We start from the raw sequence: 9,978 nt of genomic DNA on the forward strand, positions 1-9,978 counted from the left end.
CGTAAATTTTCACCAGACCTGACGCGTGTGCAAAATTTCATGAGTTTTTGAGCATGTTTAGGCCCTCAAAAGGCCGATTCATTTGCCGAAATAATAATAATAATAATAATAATAATAATAATAATAATAAGAATAATAATAATTAAAGCTGCAAGCAGCGTTATGAGGGCCCTCGCACCCCCGGCGCGTCGAGCCACGCCCAACACCTGAAACCACCACGTCCGATCTGACGTCACATTGATGGAATTCATGCATTTAACCACCAGCTAACATTTCATCTCGTTCAATCATGATTAGTTAGTCGTCCCACTAGGTGGCGCTCTAACCATTAATGACAAATGGCATAAAAAACATTTCCGAGCTCGAGTCTCATCACGCCTATGACCTTTGGGAGAGATTGAACATTGTGTTTTTGAGTGACAGCAGATTACTGCGTTTTGGCGAGTGACTGAAACCACGTGCCGCCATGACCACCCCGTTTCCCTGAATGTAAAAAGCTTCGCAATTTAACATCACAAAGGTCTTTAGATGCCACACACTGGAGATCGCATCAATCTGATGAAATCCCTTGGAGGAGTTCGTCAAAGTACGGTGCCTGAAAAGAGGGGAAAATGTCGCCAAAATTACACATTCATTTTAAAATGGCTGACTTCCTGTTGGATTTGGGATATTGCTCCAAGAGACTTTTTTGTACATCTTCATATCTCCTATAAGCTTACCAGGTTTCAGACTCATAGATAAAACACAGAGCAGGGGCTGTGGTTTTGAAATTTTGTAGGGGGCGCTGTGGAGCCATTTTGCGCTATTCAAGGAAAATGGTTACATAACAACAAAGCCTTCATCACATTGGAGGTGTGGGCCAAATTTAAAGCCTATATAAACTTTCCAAGCCCCTCAAAAGCCACTTCATTTTTCATGGTCAACCGCCTTCCCACCAGGGTGCGCCGTTCAGTTTAAAGTCACAATTTTCGCACTGAAGCATCATGAGGCACTGATGGTGATATTCACCGCTTTTGAGGTGGCCACGATGAACCTCTGAAAATCAGTACAACAAAGTGAAAGCCATGACATTTCCTGTTGCCACTAGGTGGCGCTCTGCATACTCCTGACAATGGGCACATCAATCTGTTCAGGGCGGGTCTGACATCATACCTGTAAAGTCTGGTTCTGATCAGCTTGGATTTCATTGAGTTATACTAATTTGTTTCTCTATGGCGAGACATCAAAGTTCGCCATTCTGTTGGGGTCACACCCTTTCGCGAAAACTCACAGTTTTCACTGTAACCCAAGACCAACTCCTTAAAGCTTTCCTGGAGTAATTTGAGGTTTCAGATGTCACCCATCACTATACTGTACCCCAAAGTGTAAAACATGACATTTCCTGTTCCCACTAGGTGGCGCTGTCCCTTATGTCAAATATGGCAGTTGAAATATGTTCAGGGGTGGAGCCTTATCATATGTGTGCTCTTTAGTCCAGCTCGGACAATGTATGACGGAATGAGAGGCAATAAAATTTTCATGGCGAGTCATCGAAATTCGCCGTGGCGCCACGGCCTCACGGTAAAGTGAAAACTCAAAAGCTCCGCAATTTAACATGGCCCAGGTGTGTAGTTGGCACTGTCCAAATTTGAAGTTTACAGGACCAAATCCCAAGGAGGAGTTCGTTAAAGTACAAGGCATGGAAATGGTAAAATCAGAGCCAAAATGTCACCTTCAATCCAAAATGGCGGACTTCCTGTTGTGTTTAGGACATGGCCATAATAGACTTTTTTGTGCGTCTACGAACATTAGATATGTGTTCCAATTTTCATACATGTAGGTCATACCCACACCGGGGGCTCGCGTTTTAGATTTTCCTAGGTGGCGCTACTGAGCCAATTTTCCCTGGCCATGTCTGAGGACATTAAAATACGTAATTTTTCACCAGACCTGACGCGTGTGCAAAATTTCATGAGTTTTTGAGCATGTTTAGGCCCTCAAAAAGGCCCTTGTTTTACCTGAATAATAATAATAATAATAATAATTAAAGCTGCAAGCAGCGTTATGAGGGTCCTCGCACCCCCGGCGCGTCGAGCCACGCCCAACACCTGAATCCAGCACCTCCGATCTGATGTCACATTGATGGAATTCATGCATTTAACCACCAGCTAACATTTCATCTCGTTCAATCATGATTATAGTCGTCCCACTAGGTGGCGCTCTAACCATTAATGACAAATGGCATAACAAACATTTCCGAGCTCGAGTCTCATCACGCCTATGACCTTTGGGAGAGATTGAACATTGTGTTTTTGAGTGACAGCAGATTACTGCTTTTTGGTGAGTGACTGAAACCACGTGCCGCCATGACCACCCCGTTTCCCTGAATGTAAAAAGCTTCGCAATTTAACATCACAAAGGTCTTTAGATTCCACACACTGGAGATCGCATCAATCTGATGAAATCCCTTGGAGGAGTTCGTCAAAGTACGGTGCCTGAAAAGAGGGGAAAATGTCGCCAAAATTACACATTCATTTTAAAATGGCTGACTTCCTGTTGGATTTGGGATATTGCTCCAAGAGACTTTTTTGCAGATCTGGATATCTCCTATAAGCTTACCAGGTTTCAGACTCATACATAAAACACAGAGCAGGGGCTGTGGTTTTGAAATTTTGTAGGGGGCGCTGTGGAGCCATTTTGCGCTATTCACGGAAAATGGTTACATAACAACAAAGTGTTCATCACATTGGAGGTGTGGGCCAAATTTAAAGCCTATATAAACTTTCCAAGCCCCTCAAAAGCCACTTCATTTTTCATGGTCAACCGCCTTCCCACCAGGGTGCGCCGTTCAGTTTAAAGTCACAATTTTCGCACTGAAGCATCACGAGGGACCCATGTTAATATTCACCGCTTTTGAGGTGTCCACGATGAACCTGTGAAAATCAGTACAACAAAGTGAAAGACATGACATTTCCTGTTGCCACTAGGTGGCGCTCTGCTTACTCCTGATAATGGGCACATCAATCTGTTCAGGGCGGGTCTGACATCACGCCTGTAAAGTCTGGTACTGATCAGACTGGATTTCATTGAGTTATACTAATTTGTTTCTTCATGGCGAGACATGAAAGTTCGCCATGCTGCTGGGGTCACACCCTTTCGCGAAAAGTCACAGTTTTCACTGTAACCCAAGACCAACTCCTTAAGGCTTTCCTGGAGAAATTTGAGGCTGCAGATGTCACCCATCACAATACTGTACCCCAAAGTGTAAAACATGACATTTCCTGTTCCCACTAGGTGGCGCTCTCCCTGATGTCAAATATGGCAGTTGAAATGTGTTCAAGGGTGGAGCCTTATCATATGTGTACTCTTTGGTCCAGCTCGGACAATGTATGACAGAATGAGAGGCAATAAGATTTTCATGGCGAGTCATTGAAATTCGCCGCGGCGCCACGGCGTCACCGTATTGTGAAAACTCAAAAGCTCCGCAATTTAACATGGCCCAGGTGTGTAGTTGGCACTGTCCAAATTTGAAGTTTATAGGACCAAATCCCAAGGAGGAGTTCGTTAAAGTACAAGGCATGGAAACGGTAAAATCAGAGCCAAAATGTCACCTTCAATCCAAAATGGCGGACTTCCTGTTGGGTTTAGGACATGGCCATAATAGACTTTTTTGTTTGACTCTGAACGTTACATATGTGTACCGACTTTCAAACATGTAGGTCATACCCATACTGGGGGCTCGCGTTTTTCATTTTTCTAGGTGGCGCTACTGAGCCAATTTTCCCTGGCCATGTCTGAGAACATTAAAATACGTAAATTTTCACCAGACCTGACGCGTGTGCAAAATTTCATGAGTTTTTGAGCATGTTTAGGCCCTCAAAAGGCCGATTCATTTGCCGAAATAATAATAATAATAATAATAATAATAATAATAATAATAAACAGAGCAGATACAATAGGGCCTTCGCACTGTCAGTGCTCGGGCCCTAATTAAAGCTGCAAGCAGCGTTATGAGGGCCCTCGCACCCCCGGCGCGTCGACCCACGGCCAACACCTAAAACCAGCACGTCCGATCTGATGTCACATTGATGGAATTCATGCCTTTAACCACCAGCTAACATTTCATCTCATTCAATCATGATTATAGTAGCCCCACTAGGTGGCGCTCTAACCATTACTGACAAATGGCATAACAAACATTTCCGAGCTTGAGTCTCATCACGCCTATGACCTTTGGGAGAGATTGAACATTGTGTTTTTGAGTGACAGCAGATTACTGCTTTTTGGCGAGTGATTGAAACTCCACGTGCCGCCATGACCACGCCGTTTCCCTGAACGTAAAAAGCTTCGCAATTTAACATCACAAAGGTCTTTAGATGCCACATACAGGAGATCGCATCAATCTGATGAAATCCCTTGGAGGAGTTCGTCAAAGTACGGTGCCTGAAAAGAGGGGAAAATGTCGCCAAAATTACACATTCATTTTAAAATGGCTGACTTCCTGTTGGATTTGGGATATTGCTCCAAGAGACTTTTTTGTACATCTTGATATCTCCTATAAGCTTACCAGGTTTCAGACTCATAGATAAAACACAGAGCAGGGGCTGTGGTTTTGAAATTTTGTAGGGGGCGCTGTGGAGCCATTTTGCGCTATTCAAGGAAAATGGTTACATAACAACAAAGCGTTCATCACATTGGAGGTGTGGGCCAAATTTAAAGCCTATATAAACTTTCCAAGCCCCTCAAAAGCCACTTCATTTTTCATGGTCAACCGCCTTCCCACCAGCGTGCGCCGTTCAGTTTAAAGTCACAATTTTCGCACTGAAGCATCATGAGGCACTGATGGTGATATTCACCGCTTTTGAGGTGGCCACGATGAACCTGTGAAAATCAGTACAACAAAGTGAAAGCCATGACATTTCCTGTTGCCACTAGGTGGCGCTCTGCGTATTCCCGACAATGGGCACATCAATCTGTTCAGGGCGGGTCTGACATCATACCTGTAAAGTCTGGTTCTGATCAGCTTGGATTTCATTGAGTTATACTAATTTGTTTCTCCATGGCGAGACATCAAAGTTCGCCATGCTGCTGGGGTCACACCCTTTCGCGAAAAGTCACAGTTTTCACTGTAACCCAAGACCAACTCCTTAAGGCTTTCCTGGAGAAATTTGAGGCTGCAGATGTCACCCATCACAATACTGTACCCCAAAGTGTAAAACATGACATTTCCTGTTCCCACTAGGTGGCGCTGTCCCTGATGTCAAATATGGCAGTTGAAATATGTTCAGGGGTGGAGCCTTATCATATCTGTACTCTTTGGTCCAGCTCGGACAATGTATGACAGAATGAGAGGCAATAAGATTTTCATGGCGAGTCATTGAAATTCGCCGCGGCGCCACGGCGTCACCGTATTGTGAAAACTCAAAAGCTCCGCAATTTAACATGGCCCAGGTGTGTAGTTGGCACTGTCCAAATTTGAAGTTTATAGGACCAAATCCCAAGGAGGAGTTCGTTAAAGTACAAGGCATGGAAACGGTAAAATCAGAGCCAAAATGTCACCTTCAATCCAAAATGGCGGACTTCCTGTTGGGTTTAGGACATGGCCATAATAGACTTTTTTGTTCGACTCTGAACGTTATATATGTGTACCGACTTTCAAACATGTAGGTCATACCCATACCGGGGGCTCGCGTTTTTCATTTTTCTAGGTGGCGCTACTGAGCCAATTTTCCCTGGCCATGTCTGAGAACATTAAAATACGTAAATTTTCACCAGACCTGACGCGTGTGCAAAATTTCATGAGTTTTTGAGCATGTTTAGGCCCTCAAAAGGCCGATTCATTTGCCGAAATAATAATAATAATAATAATAATAAACAGAGCAGATACAATAGGGCCTTCGCACTGTCAGTGCTCGGGCCCTAATAATAATAATAATAATAATAAGAAACGGAGCAGATACAATAGGGCCTTCGCACTCTCGGTGCTCGGGCCCTAATAATAATAATAAACAGAGCAGATACAATAGGGCCTTCGCACTGTCAGTGCTCGGGCCCTAATAATAATAATTAAAGCTGCAAGCAGCGTTATGAGGGCCCTCGCACCCCCGGCGCGTCGAGCCACGCCCAACACCTGAAACCAGCACCTCCGATCTGATGTCACATTGATGGAATTCATGCATTTAACCACCAGCTAACATTTCATCTCGTTCAATCATGATTATAGTCGTCCCACTAGGTGGCGCTCTAACCATTAATGACAAATGGCATAACAAACATTTCCGAACTCGAGTCTCATCACGCCTATGACCTTTGGGAGAGATTGAACATTGTGTTTTTGAGTGACAGCAGATTACTGCTTTTTGGCGAGTGACTGAAACCACGTGCCGCCATGACCACCCCGTTTCCCTGAATGTAAAAAGCTTCGCAATTTAACATCACAAAGGTCTTTAGATTCCACACACTGGAGATCGCATCAATCTGATGAAATCCCTTGGAGGAGTTCGTCAAAGTACGGTGCCTGAAAAGAGGGGAAAATGTCGCCAAAATTACACATTCATTTTAAAATGGCTGACTTCCTGATGGATTTGGGATATTGCTCCAAGAGACTTTTTTGTACATCTTGATATCTCCTATAAGCTTACCAGGTTTCAGACTCATACATAAAACACAGAGCAGGGGCTGTGGTTTTGAAATTTTGTAGGGGGCGCTGTGGAGCCATTTTGCGCTATTCACGGAAAATGGTTACATAACAACAAAGCGATCATCACATTGGAGGTGTGGGCCAAATTTAAAGCCTCTATAAACTTTCCAAGCCCCTCAAAAGCCACTTCATCTTTCATGGTGAACTGCGCTGCCACCAGGGTGCGCCGTTTAGTTTAAAGTCACAATTTTCGCACTGAAGCATCACGAGGGACCCATGTTAATATTCACCGCTTTTGAGGTGTCCACGATGAACCTGTGAAAATCAGTACAACAAAGTGAAAGACATGACATTTCCTATTGCCACTAGGTGGCGCTCTGCTTACTCCTGACAATGGGCACATCAATCTGTTCAGGGCGGGTCTGACATCATACCTGTAAAGTCTGGTTCTGATCAGCTTGGATTTCATTGAGTTATACTAATTTGTTTCTCCATGGCGAGACATCAGAGTTCGCCATTCTGCTGGAGTCACACCCTTTCGCGAAAAGTCACAGTTTTCACTGTAACCCAAGACCAACTCCTTAAGGCTTTCCTGGAGAAATTTGAGGCTGCAGATGTCACCCATCACAATACTGTACCCCAAAGTGTAAAACATGACATTTCCTGTTCCCACTAGGTGGCGCTGTCCCTGATGTCAAATATGGCAGTTGAAATATGTTCAGGGGTGGAGTCTTATCATATGTGTACTCTTTGGTCCAGCTCGGACAATGTATGACAGAATGAGAGTCAATAAGATTTTCATGGCGAGTCATCGAAATTCGCCGTGGCGCCACGGCCTCAGTGTATTGTGAAAACTCAAAAGCTCCGCAATTTAACATGGCCCAGGTGTGTAGTTGGCACTGTCCAAATATGAAGCTTATAGGACCAAATCCCAAGGAGGAGTTCGCGAAAGTACAAGGCATGGAAATGGTAAAATTAGAGCCAAAATGTCACCTTCACGTCCAAATGGCGGACTTCCTGTTGAGTTTGCGTCAATGGGCCAGCAGGCTTTTTTGTTCGTCTTGGCATGATACACATGTGTGCCAAATTTCATACATGTAGCTCAAACGATGTGGTCGTAGGGCTGCATTTAACAAGGCATAGGTGGCGCTCTAGAGCCATTTCCCAGTGCTCATATGTAAAACCATTAAAATACAAAATTTTTCACCAGACCTGGCATGTGTGCAAAATTTCATGAGTTTTTGAGCATGTTTAGGCCCTCAAAAGGCCAATTCATTTGCCGAAATAATAATAATAATAATAATTAAAGCTGCAAGCAGCGTTATAAGGGCCCTCGCACCCCCCGCACATCGAGCCACGCCCAACACCTAAAACCAGCACGTCTGACCTGATGTCACATTGATGGAATTCATGCATTTAACCAACAGCTAACCTTTCATCTCATTCAATCATGATTATAGTCGTCCCACTAGGTGGCGCTCTAACCATTAATGACAAATGGCATAAAAAACATTTCCGAGCTTGAGTCTCATCACGCCTGCGACCTTTGGGGGAGAGATTGAACATTGTGTTTTTGAGTGAGAGCAGATTACTGCTTTTTGGCGAGTGATTGAAACTCCACGTGGCGCCATGACCATCCCGTTTCCCTGAACGTAAAAAGCTTCGCAATTTAACATCACAAAGGTCTTTAGATTCCACACACAGGAAATCGCATCAATCTGATGAGATCCCTTGGAGGAGTTCGTCAAAGTACGGTGCCTGAAAAGAGGGGAAAATGTCGCCAAAATTACACATTCATTTTAAAATGGCTGACTTCCTGTTGGATTTGGGATATTGCTCCAAGAGACTTTTTTGTAGATCTTGATATCTCCTATAAGCTTACCAGGTTTCAGACTCATAGATAAAACACAGAGCAGGGGCTGTGGTTTTGAAATTTTGTAGGGGGCGCTGTGGAGCCATTTTGCGCTATTCAAGGAAAATGGTTACATAACAACAAAGCGTTCATCACATTGGAGGTGTGTGCCAAATTTAAAGCCTATATAAACTTTCCAAGCCCCTCAAAAGCCACTTCATCTTTCATGGTGAACTGCGCTGCCACCAGGGTGCGCCGTTCAGTTTAAAGTCACAATTTTCGCACTGAAGCATCACGAGGGACCCATGTTAATATTCACCGCTTTTGAGGTGTCCACGATGAACCTGTGAAAATCAGTACAACAAAGTGAAAGACATGACATTTCCTGTTGCCACTAGGTGGCGCTCTGCTTACTCCTGACAATGGGCACATCAATCTGTTCAGGGCGGGTCTGACATCATACCTGTAAAGTCTGGTACTGATCAGCTTGGATTTCATTGAGTTATACTAATTTGTTTCTCCATGGCGAGACATCAGAGTTCGCCATTCTGCTGGAGTCACACCCTTTTGCGAAAAGTCACAGTTTTCACTGTAACCCAAGACCAACTCCTTAAGGCTTTCCTGGAGAAATTTGAGGCTGCAGATGTCACCCATCACAATACTGTACCCCAAAGTGTAAAACATGACATTTCCTGTTCCCACTAGGTGGCGCTGTCCCTGATGTCAAATATGGCAGTTGAAATATGTTCAGGGGTGGAGTCTTATCATATGTGTACTCTTTGGTCCATCTCGGACAATGTATGACAGAATGAGAGGCAATAAGATTTTCATGGCGAGTCATCAAAATTCGCCGCGGCGCCACGGCCTCAGTGTATTGTGAAAACTCAAAAGCTCCGCAATTTAACATGGCCCAGGTGTGTAGTTGGCACTGTCCAAATATGAAGTTTATAGGACCAAATCCCAAGGAGGAGTTCGTTAAAGTACAAGGCATGGAAATGGTAAAATCAGAGCCAAAATGTCACCTTCAATCCAAAATGGCGGACTTCCTGTTGGGTTTAGGACATTGCCATAATAGACTTTTTTGTTCAACTCTGAACGTTAGATATGTGTACCAACTTTCAAACATGTAGGTCATACGCATACCGGGGGCTCGCGTTTTTCATTTTTCTAGGTGGCGCTACTGAGCTAATTTTCCCTGGCCATGTCTGAGAACATTAAAATACGTAAATTTTCACCAGACCTGACGCGTGTGCAAAATTTCATGAGTTTTTGAGCATGTTTAGGCCCTCAAAAGGCCGATTCATTTGCCGAAATAATAATAATAATAATAATAATAATAAACAGAGCAGATACAATAGGGCCTTCGCACTGTCAGTGCTCGGGCCCTAATTAAAGCTGCAAGCAGCGTTATGAGGGCCCTCGCACCCCCGGCGGGTCGAGCCACGCCCAACACCTAAAACCAGCACGTCCGATCTGATGTCACATTGATGGAATTCATGCCTTTAAC

The sequence above is a fragment of the Perissodus microlepis genome, chromosome 3 (genome assembly GCF_051167445.1).
Source record: "Perissodus microlepis isolate ML-2025 ecotype Zambia chromosome 3, ASM5116744v1, whole genome shotgun sequence".
Classification (NCBI taxonomy): Eukaryota; Metazoa; Chordata; class Actinopteri; order Cichliformes; family Cichlidae; genus Perissodus; species Perissodus microlepis.